This window comes from Phyllobates terribilis, unplaced genomic scaffold (genome assembly GCF_046119375.1).
Source record: "Phyllobates terribilis strain yellow unplaced genomic scaffold, ASM4611937v1 Scaffold_11__3_contigs__length_659146591, whole genome shotgun sequence".
Classification (NCBI taxonomy): Eukaryota; Metazoa; Chordata; class Amphibia; order Anura; family Dendrobatidae; genus Phyllobates; species Phyllobates terribilis.
The window spans coordinates 557,061,947-557,073,167 of NW_027362771.1; positions in this window are offsets into that span (position 1 = coordinate 557,061,947).

Sequence of the window (11,221 nt, forward strand, 5' to 3'; positions counted from 1 at the left end):
ATGATCACGACGACCGGTCTTTGGCTGAGGGTAGTTTCTCCTCCACCAACTTGGGATCCGGTACCCTTAATCTGCCTGACCCTTCACCCTGGATTCTCGTGGGTTCTTAGGGTCCCTTCCACCTTCTTGTTCCTGAGCCCTTCTGTTTCTCTCTCTCTTCTCCTTCTTTCCTGTTCTGTCTTCTCCTCCTTCCCTTGGCCTCTTCTCCAGGCCCACTTCTCCTTCTCCTCTCAGGCTCCGGCCTCTTCTCTAGGCCTGCCTCTGGAGCAGCACTCAGCCTGAGCTGCTGCTCCCTGTCAGCTCTCCTCTCCTCACAGACTGAACACTGAACTAAGATGGTGCCCACCTTTTATACCTCCCTCTAGCCATGAGCCCAGGTGACCAGCAACCAATGAGCTCCTTCCTACGCTCAGGAACCAACCCCTATCTGCCCCTACAGCACTGGGTGTTCCACCCCCCTCCCCACTCCAGGCAGGGACATAGTCGGTCGTGCCTGCACTTCTGTCTAGTGGCAGCACCGTTGAGCTGTCCCTCGGAAATGGGGTGTGTGTGCTGTATGCAGCTAACTGAGCCCTGGTCCATACTCCATCCTTACCTGGGAGTGGAATATCACACCTCTGGTTTGAGGTGCAATACTCCTGTAGCGGCCGAACCCTCGGGGCGCTACATTAGCCCAAATCCAAAATCACAGAGTCCAGTTAAAATAACATGTACGGTAAGAAAAAGTCTCTGCCCTGGCTAGGGAAGATCTCAACTCGCCCCTCATAGCCACGACCCCTTCCATTCACCACATTCATACCTGTACATTCACCGCACAACGGGACCGGGGGGCCCCAGAGAGGGGGACATACACAAACTTATGTGCCACTGATGTTTTTTGCTTTTTCTTTACTTTCTTCCTCTTCGTACCTTTCCCGGTTGCCTTGTCCTCGCAGATCTCGTCCCCGAACATCAGCTGAGTAAAACGTACCGGGGACTCGATCTGCCTGATCTGCTTTATGACGAGGCAACCCCCCTCACTGCTGCTACTACCGCCCTCCTCATCCTCCCCCCTCATACTCCCCTTCGCTCCTGCTGCCCTCTGAAGGGCCAGAATCAGACGGGAGACCCATCTGCTCAGGGGCTATCCCACTATGCGATGCCTGGAGATCACTTACCAGGCCACCAGATGGCGGGTAGGGCAAGACCTCCTCCTCACAGTCCTCTTCCTCCTCATCCTCCACCACCGCCCCCTGGCTGGAGCTCTGTGACCCCTCCAGAGATCCACCGGCCATGGCTCTGAACCGGTCATCATTCTCGAGTTTCTCCCGGAAAGGCCCGCTGCCGGCCAGGATGGTACACCGCCGGCTCTCCACCTCCTGAATGATTTCCTTGATCTTCCTGACCGCGGCGGATAGCTCAGGATTTTGTGCTGCTAGAGGCCCTATCGGACCCCTCCTGAGCTACCCTCAACTCCCCCCAGAGGGATTTTAGCTTCCCAGAGGCATCCTCATACTCGCAGAGGTGCGCATGGATGCGGGAGCCATAGCTGACCGTGGACTCCTTCGCCACCTTGGTGCCCCAATCAAGGGGTACCGCTGCAGCACCCCTGCTCATACTCAGCCTACTTCCGGGGGAGGAGCCACCGCAGCCGTGGTCTCGGGGGTCCCTCTGGTCTTCATGCTGGACCCCTTGCCTTTTCCGGACCAGGTCTTGGTCATCCCGGCCGGGATGTTATTCCTCCCGCCCCCCCACCGGCTTGGACCCCAGCCCCCAGCCCCGGAGGCCAATCCAAGAACAAGCTTGCTTTCCTAGGAAGGGGGCAGACATAAAGTCCCATATGGAAAAACAAAACCTCCCTTCCCAGGAGCTCTCTCTACACCCCAGGCACAGCAGCACACGGCAGGCTCCACTTCTTCCTGCTATCGCGGCTGCTGGCAGCAGACTTGCCCTCCAATAGATCCTTGTTAGTGTTGAGCGAGCACTAAAATGCTCGGGTGCTCGAAGCTCGGGCCGAGCTTGCCGTGATACGCGGGTGCTCGACCCGAGCAACAAGCCCAATGTTAGTCTATGGGAGACTCAAGCATTTTTGCGGCGGCTCCCCCGGCAGTCTTTTAAAAGCCTAACAAGTGCCCAAAACGATAGTGACAGCGATCAAATGACATGGGGACAGCATGGGGATCGCCCCAGGAAGCATTTCTGACCCCCAGGTCACTGCTGTCAACAACGTGGTCAGAGGTATTAAGCCACTTTTACAGGCTCAAAATAAAACGTTCAAAAACAAAAGTGAAAGTGCTTTCCTGTGAAATATGTTAAGGATAGTGTTGAGCGATACCTTCCGATATCAGGAAATATCTTATCGGATTGGATCGAACCGATACCAAAAAGTATTCCGATACAGGAAACCAATGCAAGTCAATGGGACACAAATATCGGAATGAAAATAAACCCTTTCTTTCCTTGTAGGTTAATTCTACATGAAGTAAAACAACTAAGAATAATGTAGAATGTATTACGCGAAATGCCGGCAATTCTTCAGCGGCATACACCGGTACCCGACAATTTACAACAGAAAGAATAGAGCTTCACACATAGATTAGATAGATAGAAACATGTCAGTCACATATATATGAAGTACAGTGACAGTGTTGCTTACTGTACTTGTCATTTAGTGTAAAGGATTTATTTAAAAATATAATAGTGTTTTCATGCACCGTCTCTTTAAAAAAGCCGGCCGGCAATTCAGCATCTGTACCCGACAATTTAGAATAGAAGGAATAGAGAATCACACATAGATTATATAGATAGAAACATGTCAGTCACATATATATGAAGTACAGTGACAGTGTTGCTTACTGTACTTGTCATTTAGTGTAAAGGATTTATTTAAAAATATAATAGTGTTTTCATGCACCGTCTCTTTAAAAAAGCCGGCCGGCAATTCAGCATCTGTACCCGACAATTTAGAATAGAAGGAATAGAGAATCACACATAGATTATATAGATAGAAACATGTCAGTCACATATATAAGAAGTACAGTGACAGTGTTGATTACTGTACTTGTCATTTAGTGTTAAAATAAAGGATTTATTTAAAAAAAAATTGGCGTGGGGTTCCCCTTAATTTTAGTCTCTAGCGGAGGTTAAGCAGACGGCTGGGGCAGATGTTTGAAGCCTGGGAAGGGGGTAATACCCACGGAGCTTCCCAGGCTACTAATATCAGCCCCCAGCTGAATACCTAGCCTTTACTAGCTATTAAAATGGGGGACCCCCTCAAAAAAATGACGTGGGGTCCCCCTAATTTAATAGCTAGCAAAGGCTAGGCAGACAGCTGGGGGCTGATATTAGTAGCCCAGGAAGGGTGCCATGAATATTGGCCCCCTCCCAGGCTAGAAACACCAGCCGTCAGCCGCCCCAGAAATGGCGCATCCATAGGATGCGCCAATTCTGGCACTTAGCCTCGCTCTTCCCACTGCCCTGTAGCGGTGGCAGTGGGGTAATAGGGTTGGGGTTGATGTCAGCTTATAATGCCAGCTGACATCAAGCCCAGGTTAGTAATGGAGAGGCGTCTATAAGACACGCCCATTACTAACCCCATAGTCAAAGTTAAAAAAAAAAAAACACAAACACCCAGAATAAAGTCCTTTAATTGAAATAAACACACAATTCTTTATTGTTCTAAATTAAACTCTACTTACCATCACGCCCATTCCAGCTGAAGACAACGATCTCCTGCAATAAAAGAAAAATAATAAAGCAACATCATCCTTACCTTTCCATGGTTCCCAGAACAGCTCCAGCTCTGCTACATCGAGATGACAGGCTGGACCGCAGCAGAACGCTGCCATCCAGCCTGTCATCCCGCAGACACTGAGAAGCGCTGGCTTGCTTGCGCTCCTCAGTGTCTCTCTGTGACGGCATAAAGATGAGCCGAGGTCATGTCCAATGAACTCAGCTCACCTCATGCACGTCACTGACAGCGTGGGAAAATTCTCCTGCACTCAGCGCTTCAGCGTGAGAATTTTCCCACGCTGTCAGTGACATGCATGAGGTGAGCTGAGTTCATTGGACATGACCTCACCTCATTGGGTACAGCGCAAGAAGATGGCGCTTCTATGAACGCGCCATTTTCCGGGGTGGCTGCGGACTGCAATTTGCAGCGGGTGGGGCCCAGAAAGCTTGGGCCTCCCTGCGCTGCGGATTCCAGCCCCCAGCTGCCTAGTTGTACCTGGCTGGACACAAAAATAGGGCGAAGCCCCACATATTTTTTTTTTTAATTATTTCATGAAATTCATGAAATAATTAAGAAAAAAAGGGCTTCCCTATATTGTTGTGTCCAACCAGGTACAAATAGGCAGCTGGTGGTTGGGGGCAGCCCGTTCCTGCCTGCTGTACCTGGCTGGACACAAATATAGTGCGAAGCCCCACGTCAATTTTTTTTTAATTAATTCATGAAATCATTTTTTAAAAAAAGGGCTTCCCTATTAGTGTTGAGCCACCCCCGTAGTGTTCGAGTTCGGTTCGGTTCGTCGAACACCCATGTGTTCGCCGAACTGTTCGTCGAACTGTTCGTCGAACACCTTCGAACACCGTTAAAACCAATGGCAGGCAAACAAAAACACATAGAAAACAACTTCAAAGGTGTCCAAAAGCTGACAAACTGCTCAGAAGACACAACTAACACATGGAAAAGTGACAAGTACATATAGTCATGCGAAAAGAAAAGAGGTGGAGGAGTAAAAGGAGGGGGAGACACAGATATAGGCATGTCATGCCCTTCTAAAATCCAAAAAGTGAGAAGCCGACACGTTCAGTTCGCTCCTGCCCGTGCCACCTCCGCGTCGCCGGGTTTGTGCCAGAGCCGCGGTGAACCCTGACGGCCAGCCCCCCTCTCCCAATACTGGTGCCTGTCCGCTGGTGGGTCGAGCGAGCCCCCCTGTGGTGGAGGCAGCTCTAAGCTTTTTAATTTAAATTGTCTCTCTAATTTGAATGAATACACTTTAAATCCATTTACAAGGATCTATTGGAGGGCAAGTCTCATGCCAGCAGCCGCGTAATTCCAGCTCCAGTAGCGTCCACTAAAGCTGCTGCAGTTAAAAAGCTTTTATAAGGATCGAGCTCGGCTGTCCACCGCAAGGCATCCTACTGCCAGTCCCAGCCCCTATGCCTTGGGGTGCCTCCTGATGCTCTTCACTGAGTATCCCGTGGTCCAGAAGCATTTCCTTTGAAAAAATTAAGTGTCCAAACTACAGGTGGTGTAGCTTGGTTAACAGCCGGGATAATCCGCTGACTAGCAGACACTGCTACTAGGCACAAAGTATTTCCTGGGCTAGATGCTGTTAAAAATTTGTAATTAGATACTCTCGTTGGATGCTGAGAAAGCATTCCATAGAGTCTCCTGGCACGCCATATATGATTCTCTTAAAAAGCTTGGGGTAGGGGTCTAGGGGACCCTTTTATAGCCAAAATCATGGCCCTGTATCGCAATACGTCACCTAGGCTGAAGATAAATGGAACTGTAGTACCCTGAGGGCTCGGTTGCTACAGAGGTATTGCACCTCACCCAGAGGTGTGATATCTCACTCTCAGGTAAGGATGTAGTGTGGATCAGGACCCCACACCTGCATGCATTACACCACATTGCCGTGGGGCAGGGCGACCAATATGCCCCTGAGATGGGCACGACAGTCCCTGTCCCTGGCTGGAGTGGGGGGAGGGAACACTGAGGAAGGGGAACCCTGTAGTGCAGGAGCAGGGAGGAAGCAGTTCCTGGGTGCATTGAGAAGGGAGTATAAAAGGTGGGCACCATCTTAGTTCTGTGCAGAGAAGTCTGAGCAGAAGTGGCAGGGAGCAGGGGCTCTGCATGAGCTCTGCTCCGGAGGCGTCCCTAGTAACAGAGGCCCAGGCCTGGAAGAGGGAGAAGGAAGGAAGAGGAGCGGAGAAGGCTCCAGGAACGAGGAACGAAGGGATCTCAGGGGTGCGGACAGGTGAGTCGCCACCGCACGCCCGAATTCACCTGCGTGGAGGGGTCAGGCCAAAGGGGGAGACCGGTCCCCGAAACTAGTGGAGGCAGGAAACGACCCTCAGCTAGAAACAGGAGGCTGTGACATTTTATGTGGCGCAGCCCCTCGCTACACCCGCTAGGAAGGCACCACATAGGGTCAGGGAAACTGGTGCCAAGTTTACCAAGAGGAGGCCCGAGGCAGCCGGACAGAAGGGTTGGTAAGAAAGGCCAGACAAAGGACACACAAAGGGGGTCCTGTGAAGCACTCCAAAGTTATCTGGGAGTTGTCTGAGCCCCTCACCTGGTGAGCACAGTACGACGTGGGCAGCCGTTACCTGCAGACGTGGTCTGGATAATAAGAACTGTGAGTAAAGGCCCTGGACTGCATCACTGACTCCGTGTCATTACTGCTGCTGCCCTGCACCATCACCCCCATCCTCCGCATACACTGCCCTGAGGCTATACTCCTCCCGTGGGGAGTTATGCTACGCTCTGCTGCACCCACAACACCAGCCTCAGCGGTCTGCCCTGGAGCGGCGGTTCACTCTGACCGCAATCCACGGGTGGCGTAGTCGGACATTTAAACATCAAAACCACATAAATAGTTCCGCCACTGGTTTGACTGCCCTGAGCCACGGAACCGGGTTGCCGCCACGGAGACTACAACCACCAGCATCCACCAAAAAGGGTCCGGCTCCGGGTGTCCCAAGGCCCAGGGGGCGCGTCAGAACATTTTCATCACCTTTCACAATCACCAATGGGACAAGGCAGGGATGTTCTCTGTCCCCTCTCTTATACATCCTAGTGACGGAGCACCTGCTCTCATCAATTCGCCATAACCCCAATATTAGGTGGATTGAGGTGGGAGGCACCGAGTACAAGTGCTCTCTATTTGCTGATGATGTCCTAGTATATATCACTCAATCACATATATCCATCCATGCTGTTATGGCTGAAATAGATCACTTTGTTACATGGTCAAATTTTAAAATCAATGCAGCGAAGTCTGAGGCCCTCGATGTCTCCCTCCCCAAATCCATATAGGATTCCATCCAGTCCAACTTTCCCTTTGCCTGGCCCTCACAGGATATCAAATACTTAGGAATTCCTATTCATAGAGACCTCTCCCATCTATGTTATCTTAATTTTGGGCCCTTTATTGAACAACTCCATACAGACCACGGTTGGCAAGTTAGAACTGTAAGATTCACTACGTGAACCACTGGTGTTTTGTGGAAAAGCACATGTACACTGTGTTCCAAATTATTATGCAAAAAGTGTTTAGGAGTGATAAGGGAAGAATTTGTTTGTTTGTCAGTTAAACTCATTGATGGTGATGTGTGTCAGGGCTCTTTATATCACTGTAAGCAATTGCAGACACCTGTGCTAATTAGTTTGGCAGGTGTGTCCAATGAAAGGCAAGACTACTTAAGAAGGCTGTCTCACATTATTAAGCAGCCTACATTTTCTGCCAAAATGGGAAAGAAAAAGGATGTGTCGGCTGCTGAGAAGCAACAAATTGTGGAGTGTTTAGGTCAAGGCATGACTACAATCAACATTGTGCGATGATCAGGATGAAGTGTCTTGGCAATCAAGAAGTATGTAGCTGATTCACAGTACACACGTGTGCGTGCTGATAAGGGCAAATTTAGGACTCTTTCCTACAGGCAATTACGTCAGGTTGAAAGAGCAGCGGCAAAAAAGCCTTGTCATAGCAGCAGACACGTTTTTGAAGCTGCTTGTGCCTCCAACGTCCCCCGAACAACAAGATGCAGGGTCCTTCAGAGGTTTGCAGCTGTGCACACGCCATCCTGTCGACCTCCTCTATCCACTTCACACAAGCAGAAACGGCTCCAGTGGGCCAAACATTACATGAAGACTGATTTCAAAACTGTTTTGTTCACGGATGAGTGCCGTGCAGCGCTCGATGGTCCAGATGGATGGAGTGGAGGATGGCTGGTTGATGGACACCCCACGCAAACACGGTTACAGCGCCAACAAGGAGGAGGTGGAGTAATGTTTTGGGCTGGAATCATGGGGAGAGAGATTGTCGGCCCCTTTAGGATCCCTGAAGGCGCTAAAGATGAACTCCATAATGTATGTGGATTTTCTCAAACAGCACTTCCTGCCATGGTTCAAGAAGAAGAACCGTGTATTTCACAGCAAGATCATTTTTCTGCATGATAATGCACCATCTCATGCTGCACATAACACATCTGCATCTCTGGCTGATATGGGCATAAAAGGGGACAAACTTATGGTGTGACCCCCATGCTCCCCTGACCTCTACCCCATTCAGAACCTTTGGAGCATCATTAAAAGGAGTGTCTATGATGGCGGGAGGCAGTTCACATCTAAGCAACAGCTCTGGGAGGGTATTCTGTCCTCATGCAAAACAATTGAAGCAGAAACCATCCAAAACCTGACAAATTCAATGGACGAGAGAGTTCAGAAGCTCCTTTCGAACAAGGGGTCCTATGTGAAAATGTAACATCACCTAGAATAAAGTTTTGAGTTGATTTCAGTTTCTAACAACCTGATAATGCTTATAATTTCAAAAATGACCATTTTTTTGGTCTTTATTAAAATGAAAAGGTTGATCGAAAAGTTTGGGGGATCTAAGAGTGTGGCAACCCAGTAGTCATGATTACTTCGAATTCTGACAATATGAGGGTCATGCTGCAGGTAGTGCAGCAAGAAGGCACTTATGTGTCTTGCGCATCTCGGAGCCCCAAAATTATTTTCCGGGCTAGATGCAGCTAAAAATTATTATTAATTTTAAATCTGGTGAAGCTTTAGTATAGATGGCCTAATAGGATCAGTGCTGCACACTGCTACAAAGCCCAAATTATTTTCCAGTCAAGATACAGATAAACATGATTAGTAATTTTAAATCTGGTGGAGCTTATTATAGATGGCCTAATAGAATCAGTGCTGCACACTGCTACAAAGCCCAAATTATTTTCCAGCCAAGATACAGATAAACATGATTAGTAATTTGAAAGCTTAAAACGGTTGGTAGGGTGATTTTAACCAATCATCAAGCTTTTACTCTCCCCAGGATGACACAGGGGTAGAAAAGTCATTTCGGATCCATGATTTGTTCATCTTTATGAACGTGAGTCTGTCTACATTATCATTGGAGAGCCGCGTGCGCTTATCTGTCAGCACACCACCAGCTGCGCTGAACAAACGTTCTGACAGAACGCTGGCTGCGGGGCATGACAAGATCTCCAAGGCGTAAGTGGCTAGCTCCGGCCATTTATCCAGATTGGAAGCCCAAAAAGAGCAAGGGTCCAGTGACACAGTCGTGGCTTCAATGTTTACTTGGAGATACTCCTGTACCATCGTCTCTAGGCGTTGACTATGTGTCAGACTTCTAGTCTCCTGTGGCCTTGCAAAGGATGGGCTAAAAAAGTGGTGAAATGATTCCGCAAAATTGATGTTACCAGCAGATACTGTGGTTCTGTTACGGTTTGAGTGCTGAACACTTGACGGTCCCACGGTTGGCAAGTTGGAACTGTGAGATTCACTACGTGCACCACTGGTATTTTGTGGAAAAGCACATGTAAGATTCTGCAACAGTCTCTGCTGATACTCCTGCATGCGTGCATCCCTTTCTATGGCAGGAATAATTTCTGCAAATTTACATGCTTCCTTCCTCTGCCCTCTCACCCCAACCTCGCACAACAGAAATGTGATCAAGGTCTCCCTCATCTGATGAGTCTTCCATCAGTTCGTCCTCCACTTCTTCCTGGGCTCCTGCACCTTCCTCACTAGTTTGGCTGCTACCATGAGCCCTGGTAAAACCATCTCCCCCACCCTCACATGCCTGCCGCCTTGGTGCTGCCGACCGTCTGGACCTTGCAGATGTTAGCCCTTCCGCATACAACTCCTCCTCCTCTACTTCCTCCACCTCCTCTTGTGCCACCACCTGACTCCGAATTCTGTTTAACATGTGCTCCAGCATGTAAATCACCGGAATAATCATGCTGATAATGGCATCGTCAGCACTAAACATCTTCGTCGCCATTTCAAAACTGTGCAGAAGGGTGCATAGGTCCCTGATCTGAGACCACTCCTCCAGCGTGATTTGCCCCACCTCTGTATCTCGTTGGCCCAGGCTATACGTCAGAGCGTATTGCACCAGGGCTTGTCGGTGCTGCCACAGTCGCTGCAACATGTGCAGAGTTGAATTCCACCGGGTAGGCACATCGCATTTTAGCCGGTGAAGTGGCAGGCCCAACGACTTCTGTAGAGATGTAAGTCACTGAGCTGCGGGATGCGAACGGCGAAAGTGAGCACACAGCGACCGTGCCCTCTGCAGAAGGCCATCTAGTCTGGGATAGTGGGCTAAAAATTGCTGGACAACCAGGTTCAACACGTGAGCCATACAAGGCACGTGTGTGACATTGCCCCGGAGAAGGGCCGCACCCAGGTTTGCAGCATTGTCGCACACGGCCTTCCCTGGTTTCAGGTCCAGTGGAGACAACCATTCATGAAATTGGTTCTCCAGAGCTGACCACAACTCCTCAGCGGTGTGACTCACATTTCCCGACTTTTCAATGTAAAAACCGCCTGATGACGTTGAGCCCTACTGCCAGCATAGTAAGGAGGTGTGCAGGATCCCTTCTGCGCAGTTAGAAAGCTTGTGGCATGACCAGACAGGCTTTGGGTGCAGGTGGAAGACCGAGAGGAGGTTGAGGAGGCAGAAGCAGTGGAGGAACTTTGACATAAAGAGGATTGACGCACAACTCGTGGGGACGGCAAGACTTGGACAGCAGCCCCTTGTCCTGCTGTCACCATAGTTACCCAGTGCCCAGTCAGCGACATGTAACGCCCCTGTCCATGCCTACTCGTCCAAGTGTCTGTGGTGAAATGCACCCTGTCACACACAGAGTTTCTCAAAGAAGCGGTGATCTTGTGTGCGACATGCTGGTGGAGCGCAGGCACACCATTCTTTGAGAAGTAGTGCCGACTGGGCATCTGGTACTGGGGCACTGTGACGGACATAAGGTCTCGAAAATCCTCTGTGTCCACCAGGCGGAAAGGCAGCATTTCTGTAGCAAAGAACTTGCAGATGGTGAAATTCAACCTATTAGCTTTCTCATGGCTAGGAGGAAATGGTCTTTTACTTGTCCACATCTGAGGGACCGAGGGCTGGCTATTGTGCTTAGACGGGGTTGATAAGGGTGTCCCCGGCAAACTGCCGGTCTGTGAGGAAGATGCAGGCGGACA